This window comes from Mus caroli, chromosome 5, assembly GCF_900094665.2.
Source record: "Mus caroli chromosome 5, CAROLI_EIJ_v1.1, whole genome shotgun sequence".
Classification (NCBI taxonomy): domain Eukaryota; kingdom Metazoa; phylum Chordata; class Mammalia; order Rodentia; family Muridae; genus Mus; species Mus caroli.
This window is the reverse complement of record NC_034574.1, coordinates 57,223,246-57,234,202: the sequence shown is the minus strand read 5'-3', so window position 1 is coordinate 57,234,202 and position 10,957 is coordinate 57,223,246. Positions and strand designations below refer to the sequence as shown.

The 10,957-nt window shown below is 45.0% G+C and overlaps 1 protein-coding gene across 2 annotated transcripts in view; it reads left to right on the top strand.

Moving 5' to 3' along the window:
* Rell1 (RELT like 1) overlaps positions 1-10,613 on the top strand; it is a 61,532-nt gene extending 50,919 nt beyond the window's left edge. For both annotated transcript variants that reach the window (XM_021162445.1, XM_029477770.1), the window contains exon 7: positions 8,523-10,613. The gene's annotated coding sequence lies outside the window, so the exon portion shown is untranslated. The remainder of the gene's footprint in view (positions 1-8,522) is intronic.
* The last annotated feature ends 344 nt before the right edge of the window (positions 10,614-10,957 follow it).

Here is a 10,957-nt window from a genome sequence, read left to right as displayed (position 1 = left end):
ATTTCCTTTCCTTTTTTTTCACAGGGATATGCTGTGCACCCTTGGCTGGCCTGGTACTTACTATGAAATCTAAGTTGTGTTTGAATTCCCAGTGATCCTCCTGCCTCAGCTTCCCAAGAACTGGGATTTTGGGTGTGCGTCACTCTCGTAGCCCAGGATAGCCTTGAACTTGCTGTGTATCTATGGCCAGTCTTCTCCATTCACATCTGCTGCTTCTGTGTCCTGGGTGCTGGGATTACAGACGTCCCCTAACCTCTTAGGAAATGAAGTGGTTGTTAGCCTAGCCGGCAGGAGTATGTGTAGTTCTTAAGTCAGTCCTTGGCACAGTTAGTGTTACTAATTATTCACTGCCGTCAGAACTAGTCCTGCTGTTCTCCGTGGCCTTTGTTAGTTATTAGGCTATTTCTTGAGTGCTGTGGATTTCACATTGTGCACCCCAATTCCACTCACCTCCCGATCCCTTCCTTTGCCCTTGCAACTTCCTCCTAAAGAAAAATAAAACAAACCAAAAATATCTCGTTGTGGAAAGATTTGCCAGTAAAGACGTGTGGAGAAGAGAGTATATTTTGAGACACTCTGTGACACATGACCGCTTCTCCTCTGCTTAAGAACGAAACACTTGGACTCTTAGGTCACCCAGATGGAGACAATCCTTGACAAATTCCTCAGGAATTTGAGCCATTTTTGCCTGTGTTGAGGAAGCCTTAGAAATCACCATGCCTTGTAGGGAATCAAAACCAAGGACGGGATGGGAAGGCTTTGCTGACTCAAGCTCTTTTGACTGCAAAGCTCTGGGCTGTGCACTGTAGCCTGTGTGCTTTGGGATGAGAGTCTGCTTTCCCGAACATGCTTAGCCCATCACAAGCATGCATTCCTGACCTTGAGCTGGCCTCTCTCAGTGAGGGAGGCCAGCTCCTCCTTCCCTTCAGCTTGGTTGCCAAGTATTTAGTAGAATACTTGGGGTCTTCTCCTGAACTTGCCACGCCCTAACCTTACATTCTTGGCTTGGCTGGTTGGCTCTCTCTCTCTCTCTCTCTCTCTCTCTCTCTCTCTCTCTCTTTCTCTCTCTCTTTCTCTTTCTATTCCAGAGTGAAAGATGATGGCGGGAAATATAGGGGCATTGGATAAACATTTATAAAAGGAAACTGCTTGGGTGAGACCACCTGTTTGGTTTCCAGGGTAGAGCTGTGCCTTGTGTGACTTTGGGCATGCTGTGTGGGAGGTTCAGCCATGATCTTGCGAGAGGAGGAGGAGGAGGAGGAGGAGGCGGCGGCAGTGTCTGTTCAGGCCCTGCTGTGTGGAGAATACTTAGGAACTAGTGAGAAAGGCCAAAGTCTAGTGAAGGTCTGAGATACCAGGGTGCTCTGGGCAGTTGTGGGAAAAACTAACATCCCCATTTTATAGATGGGGAGCCAGGCTTAGGACTTACTTTCCCAGGCTCTTAGGGTGGGAAGAAGTCCACACTCCAGATCTCAGATGCTCGGTGACTGTGGAATGTGAGAGAATGTTGCTCTCCTTGAAAAGGAAAAAAACAGAAACATGCCTATGGCTTCACAGTAGTGGTCATTTCAACCCCCCTGGCTTTCTCCCAAGGGTGGCATCTTAGTTACTCTTCTGGTGCTGTGAAAGAACACATGACTAGGGCAGCCTATAGAAGAAACAGTTTATTGGGGGCTTACAGTTTCAGAGTGTTTGATTCCATGACCATCATGGTGGGGAGTATGGCAGCAGGCAGGCAGGCAGGCAGGCATGGAGCTGGAACAGTAGCTAAGATCTTAATCTGAGAGAGAGAGAGAGAGAGAGAGAGAGAGAGAGAGAGAGAGAGAGAGAGAGAGAGAGAGAGGAGATTGGGAATGGCATAGAGTTTTGAAACCTCAAAGCCCACCCCCAGCAATACACCAAGGCCACACCTCCTGATCCTTCCCAAACAGTTCCACCAACTGAGAACCAATTATTCAAACATATGAGCCTATGGGGGAACATTCTCATTTAAATCACCACAGACACACAGCCTTGTTGGGTCCCCATGGAATCATCTGATGTGGTTCGCTTTTAAATCTCTGCCTGGACAAAGTTGGCTCTGCTTTGTGGGCACTGGATTCAGTCTTGTCCCAGCGAGGCCAAGGTCATAAACCTTTAGATCTAAAAGGACCGGCGATTGTAACAATGGTTCAACCCAGACATAGTATTCTATTTCAAAAGAGTCTATTGAGCCCCTTTTTGGTGCCAGGCACTGTGCTAGGCTGGGCCATGGGGAGCAGCAGTGTGTAAGACTACACATTTTAGCCCTGACAGCCCTTTGATAAGACATAGGAAAAAAGGAGCTGTAATATCTCTGCTCTGTTCATCATAGACTGCAGCATCGGAGACTCAGGGACCTCGGGTACCTAAAGACAGACCTTGGGAAGCCCAAGGGAAGCAGAAAACAAAATGCTTAAGGAGATTTTTTTTTTCCTTTTAATTATGGTATCGATAGTTGTAACCAGTACTTTCATTTTCATCATTTGTACCACGATACTTTGACATCTATGCACATGAATTAGCCAAAGTAAAATGCACTGCCTGTTTTCTCGGACAGGTTGTGCAGTACCTATAGACTCCACCGGAGCTCTGGGATGAATTCTGATCTCATCAGCTGGTATCTTAGACACATGGCAGTGCTGCTGCTGCCACCTCGGCCTCTTTGTCAAATAGGCATGTCACAGTGATCCTTGGTACTGAATAGCTGAGTGTTATTCTAATCTGAAAATCTGAGATCCAGAATGTCCCAGAGTCAAAACCTTTTTGGGCACCAATATAAGACTCAAAAAAATGGTTTTTGTTTTTTAAGAGCAGTCCAGGTTTCACGTGCTCACAACGTAGTACAAAACCTGAAAACTCAGCAGGACCGGAGAGATGGCTCAGCAGGTGAAGGTGCATACTGCCAAGCTTAGTGGCCTGATTCCCCATGACTCCACAGAGTGGAAGGGAGTACCAATGACTGCAAGTTAGCCTCTGACCTCCTCCAGCTCATCCTATCACAGTGTACCCTCAAGCCTGTCCACAGTGGGAAAAAAAAAAAAAACAACAACAAATAAAACAACCCCCCACCCAAAACCAAAACAACAACAACAATAACAAAAAAACAAGCTCAGAAATTAGAAATATATGGTCCCAACAACTACTTCCCATAAGAAACACTCTGCTTGTATTATATCAGATGAGCTCTATTTAAATGGTTTCATATATATATATATGTACACATGTATATATATACATATATATGTATATATATATATATATATGAATATGAGTTATATTTTTTCTTGTTTCCCTTGAGGCTCAGAGAGGCTAGGTTAGTAGACCCTCATCCCATCCTCAGGTAGATGCTGACTGAAGGCAGTCAGCTGCCCTCCAGCTCCTTAGACACATGGCTGTGCTGTTCATCGTCACCAGAAGAAGAAGGTGATGCTATGCAGTCATTTTATTCTGTATTAGCTCAGAGGAGACTGAAGTCAGAGGAGAGCAGAGACTCAGGACTGTTCAGTTCTCATTTCTCTAGGTCTGGAGCCACACTAGACGTCAGTGGCAGAAATTCCTCCCAAGTCTCCCTTTCCGAAGGGAGGGCTGCAGAATTTGAAGTGTCCAGTTCTCAGCACTTGGGTAACCCAGTGTTGCTGACAATGTGCATTGCTACTGGTGCATAACCCAGTTGAGGGGCAACCTGAAGACTCCCAGAGCAAGCAAAGCATCAGAAACTCCAGCTCTGTTAAGGCATGATTTCTCTGGGCGTTATTCAGAAAAGAAGTGAAGAGAATTTGCAAAAACTATTCACTAATGTCTGTTAGGGTTTTGTTTGTTTAAGTATTTTGATTTTGAGTAGAAACATCTCTAAGGGCTTTACCCCCCGCCCCCCCACAATGATCCATCTATAAATTCTTGCTCATGATTGGTATTTAGAAGCTAATGTTTTAATTATTTAAACCCCTCATCAAAATAGGAGAGCTGTGTGTTATTGAAAATACAGTGATCAGCAAATGTGAAAAATGCCCAATTTAGACTGGGCGTGGTGGTGCATGACAGCACACAGGAGGCAGATGCAGTCAAATATCTTTGATTTCAAGGCCAGCCTTGTTTACATCGTGAGTTCCTGCCAAGACTGAAACCCTTTCTGTGTGTGTATCGGGGTGGGAGGTGGGCAGGAGAGAGATCAGAGTCAGAGTGAGAGAGACAGAGATAAACAGACAGAGAGACAGCCCAACATTATTAATAATGAAATTTAAAGTGCTTCAGTCTTATATTTCTTTTAATAACGATGGATGTAAACGAGCCTGACAGTAAGCTCACATCCAAATGGAGCCTTCTGAGACTGGAGGACACTGGGTAAGTTTTTGTTTCAGTTTGTGTTTTTTTGTATAGACTTTTTTGTTTGTTTGTTTGTTTTGTTTTTGTTTTTGTGTAGACTCTTACTCTACAGCCCAGATTGGCCTTGAACTTGTAGCAGTCTTCCTGCCTCTGAGTCCCTAGTGCTGGGATTATCAGCATGTCTCACCATGTCTGGCTGCAAGCCAATTGACCTGGCCACTGGTTCAGAGGGTGGAGGTAGATGGAGGCCGTCACCCAGGGCGTCTCATGGATAGAGATCTTTGTGCTGATACTCTAGAAATGACGGAAACTTAAAGGCAGCCTCTGACCCAAGATTCTCAGTTACAGATAACATGAGACAGTGTTAGAACCTGTTCCTTTCAGCTTCCTTAATTTAAGTCCAGCCACTGGAGAGAATGTTAGGTTTTCTTCAATGGGGATTTAATTCACTGAGATCTTTGACAATGGCATTATCAACTGTCTTTGCAGTTAAGATAGCTGAATATAAGTTACAACTTTCAGAGAAGCGCCGACCTTTTCTCTTGCTTCTGATGAATCTCTAGTGACTTAAGTCCATTCTTCCCAGCAGTCTTGTTTTATGAGGGAAGCAGTGGGGATTCTGTGCACCGAAGCCTTGCTTAATCTCTCCCAGTTTGGGCGTCCATTTGTCTAAGTCTGTATCACATCTCCCCCACACAGAGAGGCAGCTTCTGAAGCAGGGGTCTTTTTCTGCAGATGGACACCCGGAGGAGGCCACCCTCTACCCTCTGCCCATTCTTGTTGGGCTCTTGTGGCTTCTGTGCCGGCCCCATGAAGCTCTGATCTTTGTTAGCCAGTGTAGAAGGGTTCTTTTAGCCCTGGTTTGAAGTGGTAAAGAAATACCAATTCAGAGTGGGTTTACTTGTCAATAAGGATCCAGTCCCTTTCCCATAAAATAAGGGATGGAATTTAGGATTGTTAAAACATACTAAATGCACCCTTGGCTTCCAGAGACTGAACCAACAACCAAAGAGCAAGCATGGGCTGGACCTACTACCTCTCTCCCCCCACCCCCACCCCCCATATCTAGTAGATGTGTGCAGGTCCGCTAACAACTGGACTGGAGGCTGTCCCTGACTCTGTTGCCTGCCTGTGGATCCCAGTCCCCTAACTGGGCTGCCTTGTCTGGCCTCTGTGGGAAAAGGTGTGCCTAATCTTGCAGTGACTTGATGTGCCAGGATGGGTTGATACCCAGGGCAACCTCCCCTTTCTCAGAGGAGGGGTGTGGGGGAGATACCCAGAGGAGATGGGGGCTTCGATCAGGATGTGAAGTGAAGAAATAAATAAATTATTGGGGAAAAAAAAATCATACCAAATGCACTCCACACTTTTTAGGTACCTCCTTTCAATCCACAGAAAGTAGGCCACAGTTGGACATTGGCATGCTGACCTTTTGACATCACACGACTCATAACTGAGAGCAGCGCAACTGAGTTGCCCTAAAACAAGACAAAACACACTATCTTGATGTTTAAGGGAGTTTACGATTCTGTGTTGTTGAGCCCTCTATAGCTGTCCTTGGGTGCGGCTTCTGGGTCCTAGGCTGATCATATCTGTGAGTGTGTGGTGTCATTTTCCCTCTCTAAATTGTTGTTATGATGAGACGGGTGAGACGGGTGTTTACCGGGAAGCTCATTGCCACCTGGCACCAAGCAGAGACCAGATGGGAAGGGCTTCTGTGTAGGTGCCTTCTCTTGGCTGCGTAGTTCCTGAGGTCCTGAAGCAGCAGTTTGGATTTTCCACATCCTTGTGCAGAGATAACAGCGCACGGGGCAGTTTTTAAGATCAGCTTTAGAAGTGTCTGTTTAGAGCCGAGGACTGATGCTCACCTTCCTGCTGGAGGCTTTGGCTGCTGGGTACCATGATAAACACTGAGTATCAGTCAGTTTAGGGCAAACTTCATTGCCCTGCTGGGGATGCCAGAGGATAGCCACCTTCAGCAGCCAGGACTAAGGATCTAGGTCTGAATCTAGACCTTTGATCGTACCCTCTTGTTGGCACCCCCTGGGTCTGTAGTTTCCACCCCTGGAGGTTAGTAGGACCTTCTGTGATGCTGTCAAGGAATAAATTCTGGGTTGGAATGATCTTTTTTCTTTCCTTCTTTATTTGTTCTGAGACAAGGTCTCTGTGGCCCCAGTTGTCCTTGATTTTTGTGGCAGTCCTCCTGCCTCAGCTTCTTGACTCCTGAAATTACAAGTATGGATTACCATGCCCTTTCACTCTGATGAGCTGTTGTATTCCAGGCCTGACCTCATTGTCCTGGACTTTGTGACTTTCAGGATACAAAAAGTCACTTACAGAGCAGCCATAATACAGCCCAATACATACTTTCTAGGTAATGTCCTAAAATTCTTAACATAGTTTTTTTTTTTTTTTAACTCTTTTGGGTGTGTGTGTGTGTGGCACTTTTACATTTCTCTACAAGGTCTCCTTGTGGCCTTTTCTGTGCTAGAATGTTAACTGTCTACTGAGTCCTTCCCGAAAACGACACTCACTGGCTGTCCCCAGGTACAAACCCATGTGTCAGCTCCACAGAGACACCACTTGTTTCATTAGAACTAAAAGCTTGACTTGTGACGTTTTAGGGGACAGTATTTCATTTCCATGTGGTCCTTCATCCAATTCATCCTCTTTGGAAAAAATCAGGCTCCTCCCCTTCCATCATAAGTCACTATGAATATCAGGAATGTCGAGAAATATGAACTGATGACCTTGGAGCCTGGAGAGACTGCTCAGTGGTGAAGAACGCTGGCTGCTCTCAGAGAGGACCTGGGTTCAGTTCTCAGTGTCCATCCTTAACTTCAGTTCCAGCGTATCTAATGCCCTCCCTGGCCTCCATGGGGACCAGCTATGCATTGTGTGCACAAACATATGTTTAGGCAAACTCACATACTTATACAATAAAAATACCTTTAAAATAGTGGATAATCTTAGAGAACATGTCTTGAAGGGTACATTTTTGTTCTCCCTCCCTCTCCCTCTCCTTCCTCCTTTTCTCCCTTCTTCTCTCTCCAGCATATATGCGAGTTGCTGGGGATTGAACCCAGGGCTTTGTCCATGCTAAGCAAATGCTCTCCCTTTGAGCACCCCCCGCCCTCTTTTTCCCTTTTTTCCCCTTTTACTGGGTTTCGTTAAGCTTCCCAGTTTGGTCTTGAATTCACTGTGCAGCCCACACAGGCTTTGAGCTTAGGATTCCCCTTCCTCAGCCTCTAGCTAAGATTAGAAGTCTGTGTCCCTCAGATCTGGCTTGTGAATAGTATGTTCTTAAACTAAGATGTGGCGGCTAACGTTTGTTAGTCTTCCGTATCTCTGCAAACTGCCCTCTTCTCTCTTACGTTCAGCATTTATCGGCAAACACGTGTGGCAGATGAGAGTGCTTTGCTCCTTAATAAAGGTTTGCTCCTTAGTGTACGTTTCTTACACAGCATGCATGTTTCAGTATACAATGGCATCTTGAGAATTTCAGGAGCCTAAAAGGGTATGAAAGCTGTGAATGACAGGAGATACTTGGGACATAGAAAGCTGTTCTATAAGTATGACTGAGGCCATCACCCTGCGGCGTGTGACATGACAGCATGGAAGCAGGGCTTAACATCCTTATTCCCTGGAGAGTAAACCAGGGATCACAGGCAGAGTGAGTATCTGCTGCCGTGGGAGTATCTGCTGCCGTGGGAGTATCTGCTGCTGTGGGAGTATCTGCTGCTGTGGAAGTATCTGCTGCTGTGGGAGTATCTGCTGCCGTGGGGGCTTCTGTGAAGAGCTGCAACCCTTTAATATTGTTCCTGATGCTGAGTGACACCCCAACCATAAAATGATTTTGTTGCTTCTTCGTAACTGTAATTTTGATGCTATTATGAATCCTAATGTAAATATCTATGTTTTTCTAAAGGTCTTTTTGGGGTTGTGACCGAGAGGTTGAGAACTGCTGCTCTAGTGTTTCTTGGTGATGAGGAGGAGGTCCTTAGGTGTTCTTAGACTGAATTCTAGCTGGAGGGTATAATGAGGGCAGGGATGAGCGGGTGGGTCGGCTGGGGGCAGGAGGGATCGCAGCTTTCCTGTGTTGTTAACTCGGGCAGATGAGCACGTGATATGTCTCCTTTTGTCACAGCTTTCCTCTTTTTTGTTGTTTTCTCTTGCAGCAGCTGCTGGCTTTCTTGAAGAGTTCTAAGAGACTCCGAACTTGCGAGATAATGAAGTCGCCTAGGGAATATTTTTATATATGTTTTATACAGTTTCTATCATGAAGTCAATGGGCATGCGGATCAAACCCAAAAGGGCATATTTTTGCTATGCTGGACACAGAATTCAGCTTGCTTTGAAAGAAGCTTTGGGCTTAAAAGGTGTGATGAAAGTTTTAGTTCCGTTTCTGAGAAGGACAGAGCTCTTCCTCTTAGACAACCGTCCCCAGTTGCACATTCCTGGCTGTCCATACCCAGGCAGCTACTCCCTTGGACTCATGGCATTATGAACACAGGAGCCATTTCCAGCCTGAGCTTGTGTTGGCGTGCTCACATCTGTTCCTGCACCCCAGATTCCATGTTGACATTGGCGCTAAGATCTTCATACACACAGTTGGGGCGTTACAGAAGACTCTTGCCTGCAAAAGGTCCCAGGAAAACATCTCGTGCCCAGAAAATGATCCCCTAGGACGTCACGGGATCCAATGGAACCACAGGCACCCTGCACTAAAGATTCCTGGACCAACAAGAATTCAGCACTGACTCCTGCTCCCGTCAGCCTGCCCCCTGTCATTCTCTGGTGACTTAGAAGATACAGAGACCATGACTGCTTTTATTGAACTTAATCTACACAGCTGGCTTTTAGTCTGGCTGAGTAAAAGGGAAAAAGGTTTAAAGGCAACCAAAGGCCGAAACAAAACCCTCCTCTTATGCAAACACGCCCTGAGACTTCTGCTGTTTTACTCAGGATCCTGCTGTAGCTGATGCTTAGTAAAGGCTTCCTAGGAAGATCCGCAAGTTTAAGGCTCCCCGTGTTATAGAGTGTTCAGGGGATAGCCTGGGTGACTGAGCCAGATCCTGTCTTCCAACAAAAAAAGTGAAGAGAGGGCTGGGCTATCACTCAGTTGGTAGAGCACTTTCGGGCATGCTCTACCAGTCTTAGGGGCTTCTTGCCTGGTAGGGCTCTCTCTTGGCCTTGTTTTATGAAACGCCTCAAAGTACATAGGTCTGGGATCGGGAGGGTGGCGGGGTGGCAAGCTTTATGCCTTACTTCCATTGGTGTGATACATTAACTACTGGGTGTGGTTTTCAGTTTTTTGTTTTTTTTGTTTTTTTTTTTTTTGCTTTTAATTTGGCTATACAAAAATAAAATAGAAAAAAGGGGGGTGGGATTTTTAAAAATATACCCCAGAGCATTTTCTATTAAAAAAATTTCTGTTTCTGGACACAAACTAACTTTTTTTTTTTTTCCCAAACATTTTATGTGAGTGGTAGATGCAGTTTGATGTGAACCCACACTGGCAGCTAGTGACTTGGTATGTGTGTTGTGTCTACTAAGCAGAGATGCCAGTGTGGATGCCAGGTTCACTGTGGTCCAGGAAGTAGAGTGTGTACTCATGGGAGTAATGTTTGTGCAGCTAAGCCAGTATTTTTACTTAAACAAACAAACAAACAAAAAAACTATACATTTTGCAAAAAAGAAAAAAAAAATTACGTCCTTTAAATGGTGATGGTCTAATATGTAAGATTCTTCAGCTTTAATTATTTTTTAATTTTATTCAATGTAGAGCACTTTCTATAGCAATAAACAAAAACAAAACAAAAATAAGCAAAGATATTTAAGATTGTATTTATATACCCAGAGTACATTTTAAACATTTTCTAATACTTGAGCAGATGGGTGACTGGCTTCCAGAAATGCCAAAAATTAAACATTCAATACATTCAACACATAAGCTTTGTCCTGGTTTGTACAGTCTGGTGAGAATCCTGAGTGTTCCCAGCACAGTTGGCGTTTAGGGTCCCTCCTCCTACCCCCTCCTCCCTCAGAAGTTCTGAGGATCCTCGACAAGTTCACTGTCCACGACACTAATGATGGGCCGCTTCTTGGTGTAAAGGAACGAGTCACTCGGTTGCCACCTCGATGTAAAACATTTTGTAAAGGAAAATTTTTTGGTTTCCAGTGTCAAATGTATTTTTAACTGTCTGGTTTGTACTTTTTATGAATTTTGTACTACCAAAGCAGAGTTAAAAATAAAAGCATTAAACCAGCGTGCTTGAATGAGCTACATCTTACAGGACCAGCTTCTTAAGTCTTAGATTGTTGAGTCATCGTTAGGCTGGTCTGATTGGATTTCCCCTTTTATAGCACCTCTACCTCCCCCCTGCCCTGCCCCCGCCCCATGGATGATTTGGAACATAGAGAAATAAATACAGTGTGGAGTTTATGTGTACCCCTCAGTCTGCTAATCTTAGTGTTCAACATCTTACATCACCATAGGAACATGATCATGACTAAGAAAGCATCATTGGTCCAAGATTGATAAACAAATTAGAACTCAGGGGAGGGGGCGGGGGAGGGGGATTCCCACTTTGCCCTGAGTTATTGCATCATC